Genomic DNA, 9,911 nt, shown 5'->3' with positions numbered 1-9,911 from the left:
GTTCCATTTCTATGGGAAAACCGGGTCCTGGTCAGTTACTAGTCTTCTGTACTGGTCTGCTACAGTTAGTTTAGGTTTTCATTTAACACGCTGGTCAGTTACTAGTCTTCTGTACCGGTCTGCTACAGTTAGTTTAGGTTTTCATTTAATAAGCTGGTCAGTTACTAGTCTTCTGTACCGGTCTGCTACAGTTAGTTTAGGTTTTCATTTAATACGCTGGTCAGTTACTAGTCTTCTGTACCGGTCTGCTACAGTTAGTTTAGGTTTTCATTTAATACGCTGGTCAGTTACTAGTCTTCTGTACCGGTCTGCTACAGTTAGTTTAGGTTTTCATTTAATAATACGCTGGTCAGTTACTAGTCTTCTGTACCGGTCTGCTACAGTTAGTTTAGGTTTTCATTTAACACGCTGGTCAGTTACTAGTCTTCTGTACCGGTCTGCTACAGTTAGTTTAGGTTTTCATTTAATACGCTGGTCAGTTACTAGTCTTCTGTACCGGTCTGCTACAGTTAGTGTAGGTTTTCATTTAATACGCTGGTCAGTTACTAGTCTTCTGTACCGGTCTGCTACAGTTAGTTTAGGTTTTCATTTAATACGCTGGTCAGTTACTAGTCTTCTGTACCGGTCTGCTACAGTTAGTTTAGGTTTTCATTTAATACGCTGGTCAGTTACTAGTCTTCTGTACCGGTCTGCTACAATTAGTTTAGGTTTTCATTTAATACGCTGGTCAGTTACTAGTCTTCTGTACCGGTCTGCTACAGTTAGTTTAGGTTTTCATTTAATACGCTGGTCAGTTACTAGTCTTCTGTACCGGTCTGCTACAGTTAGTTTAGGTTTTCATTTAACACGCTGGTCAGTTACTAGTCTTCTGTACCGGTCTGCTACAGTTAGTTTAGGTTTTCATTTAACACGCTGGTCAGTTACTAGTCTTCTGTACCGGTCTGCTACAGTTAGTTTAGGTTTTCATTTAATACGCTGGTCAGTTACTAGTCTTCTGTACCGGTCTGCTACAGTTAGTTTAGGTTTTCATTTAATACGCTGGTCAGTTACTAGTCTTCTGTACCGGTCTGCTACAGTTAGTTTAGGTTTTCATTTAATACGCTGGTCAGTTACTAGTCTTCTGTACCGGTCTGCTACAGTTAGTTTAGGTTTTCATTTAACACTGTCATGTTTTGTCATTGATTATCATGTCTTGTCCCTGTGCTTCCCTTCTATTCGTTTCCCTCTGCTGGTCTTATTAGGTTCTTTCCCTCTTTCTATCCCTCTCTCTCCCCCTCCCTCTCTCCCTCTCTCGCTCTCTCTCTCTATCGTTCCGTTCCTGCTCCCAGCTGTTCCTCATTCTCCTAACTACCTCATTTACTCTTTCACACCTGTCCCCTATTTTGCCCTCTGATTAGAGTCCCTATTTCTCCCTCTGTTTTCCGCTTCTGTCCTTGTCGGATCCTTGTTTGATGTTTGCTGTTCTGTGTCCTTGTTCCGCCCTGTCGTGTTTTTGCCTTCTTCAGATGCTGCGTGTGAGCAGGTGTCTATGTCAGCTACGGCCTGTGCCTTCCCGAAGCGACCTGCAGTCTGTGGTCGCGTCTCCAGTCGTTCCTCTCTACTGACGAGAGGATTTCAGTTTTCCTGTTTTGTATTTACCTAAGATAATATCCAGGAGTATCGTTTTTTGTTTAAGACTGGAATAAAGACTCTGTTTCTGTTAAGTCGCTTTTGGGTCCTCATTCACCAGCATAACAGAAGGATCCGACCCAGAATGGACCCAGCGACTACGGATTCTCGCAACACTGCCATCGAGATCCAGGGAGCAATGCTCGGCAGACACGAGCAGGAATTGTCTGCTGCTCATCATGCCGTTGAGACCCTGGCCGCTCAGGTCTCCAACCTCTCAGGACAGTTTCAGAGTCTTCGTCTCGTGCCACCTGTTACTTCCTGGTCTTCCGAGTCTCCGGAACCTAGGGTTAATAACCCACCATGTTACTCTGGGCAACCCACTGAGTGCCGCTCCTTTCTCACCCAGTGTGATATTGTGTTCTCTCTCCAGCCCAACACATACTCAAGAGAGAGAGCTCGGATCGCCTACGTCATATCACTCCTTACTGGTCGGGCTCGGGAGTGGGGCACAGCTATCTGGGAGGCAAGGGCTGAGTGTACTAACGATTATCAGAACTTTAAAGAGGAGATGATACGGGTTTTTGATCGTTCAGTTTTTGGGAAGGAGGCTTCCAGGGCCCTGGCTTCCCTATGTCAAGGTGATCGATCCATAACGGATTACTCTATAGAGTTTCGCACTCTTGCTGCCTCCAGTGACTGGAACGAGCCGGCGTTGCTCGCTCGTTTTCTGGAGGGACTCCACGCTGAGGTTAAAGATGAGATTCTCTCCCGGGAGGTTCCTTCCAGCGTGGACTCTTTGATTGCACTCGCCATCCGCATAGAACGACGGGTAGATCTTCGTCACCGAGCTCGTGGAGGAGAGCTCGCGTTAACGGTGTTCCCCCTCTCCGCATCTCAACCATCTCCTCCCACCGGCTCAGAGACTGAGCCCATGCAGCTGGGAGGTATTCGCATCTCGACTAAGGAGAGGGAACGGAGAATCACCAACCGCCTTTGCCTCTATTGCGGTTCTGCTGGACATTTTGTTATTTCATGTCCAGTAAAAGCCAGAGCTCATCAGTAAGCGGAGGGCTACTGGTGAGCGCTACTACTCAGGTCTCTCCATCAAGATCCTGTACTACCTTGTTGGTCCATCTACGCTGGTCTGGTTCGGCTGCTTCCTGCAGTGCCTTGATAGACTCTGGGGCTGAGGGTTGTTTTATGGACGAAGCATGGGCTCGGAAACATGACATTCCTCTCAGACAGTTAGGGAAGCCCACGCCCATGTTCGCCTTAGATGGTAGTCTTCTCCCCAGTATCAGATGTGAGACACTACCTTTAACCCTCACAGTATCTGGTAACCACAGTGAGACCATTTCCTTTTTGATTTTTCGTTCACCTTTTACACCTGTTGTTTTGGGTCATCCCTGGCTAGTATGTCATAATCCTTCTATTAATTGGTCTAGTAATTCTATCCTATCCTGGAACGTTTCTTGTCATGTGAAGTGTTTAATGTCTGCTATCCCTCCTGTTTCTTCTGTTCCCTCTTCTCAGGAGGAACCTGGTGATTTGACAGGAGTGCCGGAGGAATATCATGATCTGCGCACGGTCTTCAGTCGGTCCAGAGCCAACTCCCTTCCTCCTCACCGGTCGTATGATTGTTGTATTGATCTCCTTCCGGGAACCACTCCCCCTCGGGGTAGACTATACTCTCTGTCGGCTCCCGAACGTAAGGCTCTCGAGGATTATCTGTCTGTTTCTCTCGACGCCGGTACCGTGGTGCCTTCTTCCTCTCCCGCCGGAGCGGGGGTTTTTTTTGTTAAGAAGAAGGACGGTACTCTGCGCCCCTGCGTGGATTATCGAGGGCTGAATGACATAACGGTTAAGAATCGTTATCCGCTTCCCCTTATGTCGTCAGCCTTCGAGATTCTGCAGGGAGCCAGGTTCTTTACTAAGTTGGACCTTCGTAACGCTTACCATCTCGTGCGCATCAGAGAGGGGGACGAGTGGAAAACGGCGTTTAACACTCCGTTAGGGCATTTTGAATACCGGGTTCTGCCGTTCGGTCTCGCTAATGCTCCAGCTGTCTTTCAGGCATTAGTTAATGATGTACTGAGAGACATGCTGAACATCTTTGTTTTCGTTTACCTTGACGATATCCTGATTTTTTCACCGTCACTCGAGATTCATGTTCAGCACGTTCGACGTGTACTCCAGCGCCTTTTAGAGAATTGTCTCTACGTGAAGGCTGAGAAGTGCGCCTTTCATGTCTCCTCTGTCACATTTCTCGGTTCTGTTATTTCCGCTGAAGGCATTCAGATGGATCCCGCTAAGGTCCAGGCTGTCAGCGATTGGCCCGTTCCTAAGTCACGTGTCGAGTTGCAGCGCTTTCTCGGTTTCGCTAATTTCTATCGGCGTTTCATTCGTAATTTCGGTCAAGTGGCTGCTCCTCTCACAGCTCTGACTTCTGTCAAGACGTGCTTTAAGTGGTCCGGTTCCGCCCAGGGAGCTTTTGATCTCCTCAAGAAGCGTTTTACATCCGCTCCTATCCTTGTTACTCCTGACGTCACTAAACAATTTATTGTCGAGGTCGACGCTTCAGAGGTGGGCGTGGGAGCCATTCTGTCCCAGCGCTTCCATTCTGACGATAAGGTCCATCCTTGCGCTTATTTTTCTCATCGCCTGTCGCCATCGGAACGCAACTATGATGTGGGTAACCGCGAACTGCTCGCCATCCGCTTAGCCCTAGGCGAATGGCGACAGTGGTTGGAGGGGGCGACCGTCCCTTTTGTCGTTTGGACTGACCATAAGAACCTTGAGTACATCCGTTCTGCCAAACGACTTAATGCACGTCAAGCTCGTTGGGCGTTGTTTTTCGCTCGTTTCGAGTTCGTGATTTCTTATCGCCCGGGAAATAAGAACACCAAGCCTGATGCCTTATCCCGTCTCTTTAGTTCTTCTGTGGCTTCTACCGACCCCGAGGGGATTCTCCCTGAGGGGCGTGTTGTCGGGTTGACTGTCTGGGGAATTGAGAGACAGGTAAAGCAAGCACTCACTCACACTGCGTCGCCGCGCGCTTGTCCTAGTAACCTTCTGTTCGTTCCTGTCTCTACTCGTCTGGCTGTTCTTCAGTGGGCTCACTCTGCCAAGTTAGCTGGCCACCCCGGCGTTCGGGGTACGCTTGCTTCTATTCGCCAGCGGTTTTGGTGGCCTACTCAGGAGCGTGACACGCGCCGTTTCGTGGCTGCTTGTTCGGACTGCGCGCAGACTAAGTCAGGTAACTCTCCTCCTGCCGGTCGTCTCAGACCGCTTCCCATTCCTTCTCGACCATGGTCTCACATCGCCTTAGACTTTATTACCGGTCTGCCTTCGTCTGCGGGGAAGACCGTGATTCTTACGGTTGTCGATAGGTTCTCTAAGGCGGCACATTTCATTCCCCTCGCTAAGCTTCCTTCCGCTAAGGAGACGGCACAAATCATCATTGAGAATGTGTTCAGAATTCATGGCCTCCCGTTAGACGCCGTTTCAGACAGAGGCCCGCAATTCACGTCACAGTTTTGGAGGGAGTTCTGTCGTTTGATTGGTGCTTCCGTCAGTCTCTCTTCCGGGTTTCATCCCCAGTCTAACGGTCAAGCAGAAAGGGCCAATCAGACGATTGGTCGCATATTACGCAGCCTTTCTTTTCGAAACCCTGCGTCTTGGGCAGAACAGCTCCCCTGGGCAGAATACGCTCACAACTCGCTTCCTTCGTCTGCTACCGGGCTATCTCCGTTTCAGAGTAGTCTTGGGTACCAGCCTCCTCTGTTCTCGTCCCAGCTCGCCGAGTCCAGCGTTCCCTCCGCTCAGGCTTTTGTCCAACGTTGTGAGCGCACCTGGAGGAGGGTCAGGTCTGCACTTTGCCGTTACAGGGCGCAGACTGTGAGAGCCGCCAATAAACGTAGGATTAAGAGTCCTAGGTATTGTCGCGGTCAGAGAGTGTGGCTTTCCACTCGTAACCTTCCCCTTACGACAGCTTCTCGCAAGTTGACTCCGCGGTTCATTGGTCCGTTCCGTGTCTCTCAGGTCGTCAATCCTGTCGCTGTGCGACTGCTTCTTCCGCGACATCTTCGTCGCGTCCACCCTGTCTTCCATGTCTCCTGTGTCAAGCCTTTTCTTCGCGCCCCCGTTCGTCTTCCCTCCCCCCCCCCCGTCCTTGTCGAGGGCGCACCTATTTACAAGGTACGGAAGATCATGGACATGCGTTCTCGGGGACGTGGTCACCAGTACTTAGTGGATTGGGAGGGTTACGGTCCTGAGGAGAGGAGTTGGGTTCCATCTCGGGACGTGCTGGACCGTTCGTTGATTGATGATTTCCTCCGTTGCCGCCAGGGTTCCTCCTCGAGTGCGCCAGGAGGCGCTCGGTGAGTGGGGGGGGTACTGTCATGTTTTGTCATTGATTATCATGTCTTGTCCCTGTGCTTCCCTTCTATTCGTTTCCCTCTGCTGGTCTTATTAGGTTCTTTCCCTCTTTCTATCCCTCTCTCTCCCCCTCCCTCTCTCCCTCTCTCGCTCTCTCTCTCTATCGTTCCGTTCCTGCTCCCAGCTGTTCCTCATTCTCCTAACTACCTCATTTACTCTTTCACACCTGTCCCCTATTTTGCCCTCTGATTAGAGTCCCTATTTCTCCCTCTGTTTTCCGCTTCTGTCCTTGTCGGATCCTTGTTTGATGTTTGCTGTTCTGTGTCCTTGTTCCGCCCTGTCGTGTTTTTGCCTTCTTCAGATGCTGCGTGTGAGCAGGTGTCTATGTCAGCTACGGCCTGTGCCTTCCCGAAGCGACCTGCAGTCTGTGGTCGCGTCTCCAGTCGTTCCTCTCTACTGACGAGAGGATTTCAGTTTTCCTGTTTTGTATTTACCTAAGATAATATCCAGGAGTATCGTTTTTTGTTTAAGACTGGAATAAAGACTCTGTTTCTGTTAAGTCGCTTTTGGGTCCTCATTCACCAGCATAACAAACACGCTGGTCAGTTACCAGCTGTCTGGACCAGTCTGCTGGAGTTAGTTTGTCTGTTCAGACTATTTCAGACTGTTTTTCTGATTGCCAGGCAGACAGACAGATAGGCAGGCAGAGAGACAGACAGACAGGCAAGCAGGCAGGCGGACAGACAGACAGGCAGACAGGCAGGCAGGCTTGGGTCCTCTGGGGCAGGGCTAGATGTAATGACTGATTTAATTGTACCTCCATCAAACGCTTCCTTACCAGAAAACCACATTGCTGATTTGCCTAGGAAAATCCTGGAGGAGGAACAGAGCAGGCTTCTACAGAAATGGAGTTAAAAGTATGGAAACCAGTGTAGAATGAATCCATTGTCCTTTACAAATCAGTGTGTTACGCACAGTACGTTTGTGTATGTTTTTGGTGTTGCCAGATGAGTGTTCATGTGTAGTCTCTAGTGTGTGTGTGTGTGTGTGTGTGTGTGTGTGTGCGTGCGTGTGTTTGTGGGATTGAGGCTGAAAGGGGATAGCAGGGTAAGGGGCTGAGGTAAGGGTGAAGGGGGTTTGGGAGGTTAGGGGGTTAGGGAGTAGGGGGGTGTAATTAACCCATGGTTTCAGTTCCTCTGAGTCTGAAAACCTGTGACAGGAACAAGTTAGAGGAGAACACAGTTAGTGGAGAAAACTATTTTCTGTAGAAATAGCTTGGCCATTTACACTGCATGTTAGTGCAAAGGACACATTGCATAAGATTGTTTTTTATTTTGAAAATCTGGAAATTCCTCCTAAAATGAATGAAAAAGACAGAAAAGGGAAAAAATAAGAATCATTCACTCTAAGATGGCAAAGGGACAATGAACGTAAAATGAAATGTTTTCTCCTGTTGGGGTGTCTATTTCATGTTCATTCTGTTGGGTTGTCTATTTCATGTTCATTCTGTTGGGTTGTCTATTTCATGTTCATTCTGTTGGGTTGTCTATTTCATGTTCATTCTGTTGGGTTGTCTATTTCATGTTCATTCTGTTGGGTTGTCTATTTCATGTTCATTCCGTTGGGTTGTCTATTTCATGTTCATTCTGTTGGGTTGTCTATTTCATGTTCATTCTGTTGGGTTGTCTATTTCATGTTCATTCTGTTGGGTTGTCTATTTCATGTTCATTCCGTTGGGTTGTCTATTTCATGTTCATCCTGTTGGGTTGTCTATTTCATGTTCATTCTGTTGGGTTGTCTATTTCATGTTCATTCTATTGGGTTGTCTATTTCATGTTCATTCCGTTGGGTTGTCTATTTCATGTTCATCCTGTTGGGTTGTCTATTTCATGTTCATTCTGTTGGGTTGTCTATTTCATGTTCATTCCGTTGGGTTGTCTATTTCATGTTCATCCTGTTGGGTTGTCTATTTCATGTTCATTCTGTTAATTCCATTTTCCTCTAAGCCATTAATTGACAGTGCTCAACCAGTGGTTCATTCCAAAAGACATATGTTTACATTACTACCACAATCCTTCAAATCTCCAAACTCAGTAGTTTCACTGCTTGTATCAGCTTAGCTTTACAGTATTAGGGTTAAGTTATTAGCGACAAGTGATTAGTGTTTATTATCACATTTAGTTTAGTCACATATCTTATTGGTTTACTGTGTGCGAGTTAAGAGTTTGTCCAACTGATGCTTTTTAAGAAAATAGTGGAGTTATTACAAATTAAAGCTGTTGGTTATTCCTTAGCAAATTGATTTTTAGGACATTTAGGACAAATACTTTTCACTATTTAATTTGTATATTCAAGTAGTCAGAGTTCCTCTGTCCAGTGTCTGTGTTCTTTTGCCCATCTTAATCTTTTATTTTTATTGGCCAGTGGCTTTTATATGGCTTTTTCTTTGCAACTTTGCCTACAAGGCAAAGTCGCCTGGTCACTGTTGATGTTGAGACTGGTGTTTTGCGGGTACTATTTAATGAAGCTGCCAGTTGAGGACTTGTGAGGCATCTGTTTCTCAAACTAGACACTCTAATGTACTTGTCCTCTTGCTCAGTTGAGCACCGGGGCCTCCCATTCCTCTTTTGATTCTGGTTACAGACAGTTTGCGCTGTTCTGTGAAGGGAGTAGTATACAGCGTTGTACGAGATCTTCAGTTTCTTGGCAATTTCTCACATGGAATAGCCTTAATTTCTCAGAACAAGAATAGACTGACGAGTTTCAGAAGAAAGTTATTGGTTTCTAGCCATTTTGAGCCTGTAATCGAACCCACAAATGGTGATACTCCAGATACTCAACTAGTCTAAAAAGGCCAGTTTTATTGCTTCTTTAATCATAACCACAGTTTTCAGCTGTGCTTACATAATTGCAAAAAGGTTTTCTAATGAAGAGTTAGCCTTTTAAAATGATAAACTTGGATTAGCTAACACAACGTGCCATTGGATCACAGGAGTGATGGTTGCTGATAATGGGCCTCTGTACGCCTATGTAGATATTCCATTCAAAATCAGCCATTTCCAGCAACAATAGTCATTTACAACATTAACAATGTCTACACTGCATTTCTGATCAATTTGATGTTATTTTAATGGACAAAAAATGTGCTTTTCTTTCAAAAACAAGGACATTTCTAAGTGACCCCAAACTTTTGAACGGTACTGTATTTGTTATTCTTGTTAAATAATAACATCATTTTTTAAAGTGTTTAATATTGGATTGGTGTTATTGGTGTCACTATGTAAATTACCTGTGCTGTTGAGTCAGAGTGAGTAAATTTCAGTGTGATTGGGAAGATTTAGTCACAATAGTGTGTTCTGTGTTCCATGGCTCAAGCCCCTCTTGGGCTCCCAGATCATTGGCCCCAGTCCCACAGTTCAGGCATGGTAAACATGAAGCAAACCAAGGATTGATATGGATATCCCCAAAGCTGCACAGCCTTCTGCTGCGTGTGTGTTTGTGTATGTCTGCTAGGTAATGACTGTTTCAGAGCATATGTGTGAGGTGTGTGTGTGAGTGCCAGCCAGCCACCATACACACTCTGTACTCAGACAATAGGGCCTCTGCTTTGCCCACAGACTGCTCACTCATATTGTGAATTGTCACTTTTGACGGATGGCTTCGTTAGTCATGCAAATGACTGGAGCTGGTCTGGTGTGTGTGTGTGACTTTGAATTAAAATTGAACTTAGGAACATAGAACACGACAGCATGATGGGACTGAGAAGAAAAATGAACGAATTGGCATTTCTGACACACACATTCACATACATTCACGTGCACGCACACGGGTGCACACACTTGTACAAAGTTGGGTGGACAATTGTTTGTTTTTAAAGGAAGATGCATAAAGGGAGGTATGGGAACAGTCAAGGAAAGGAATTA

Source organism: Salvelinus namaycush, chromosome 20 (assembly GCF_016432855.1).
Source record: "Salvelinus namaycush isolate Seneca chromosome 20, SaNama_1.0, whole genome shotgun sequence".
Lineage (NCBI taxonomy): Eukaryota > Metazoa > Chordata > Actinopteri > Salmoniformes > Salmonidae > Salvelinus > Salvelinus namaycush.
This window is presented reverse-complemented; position numbering follows the sequence as displayed.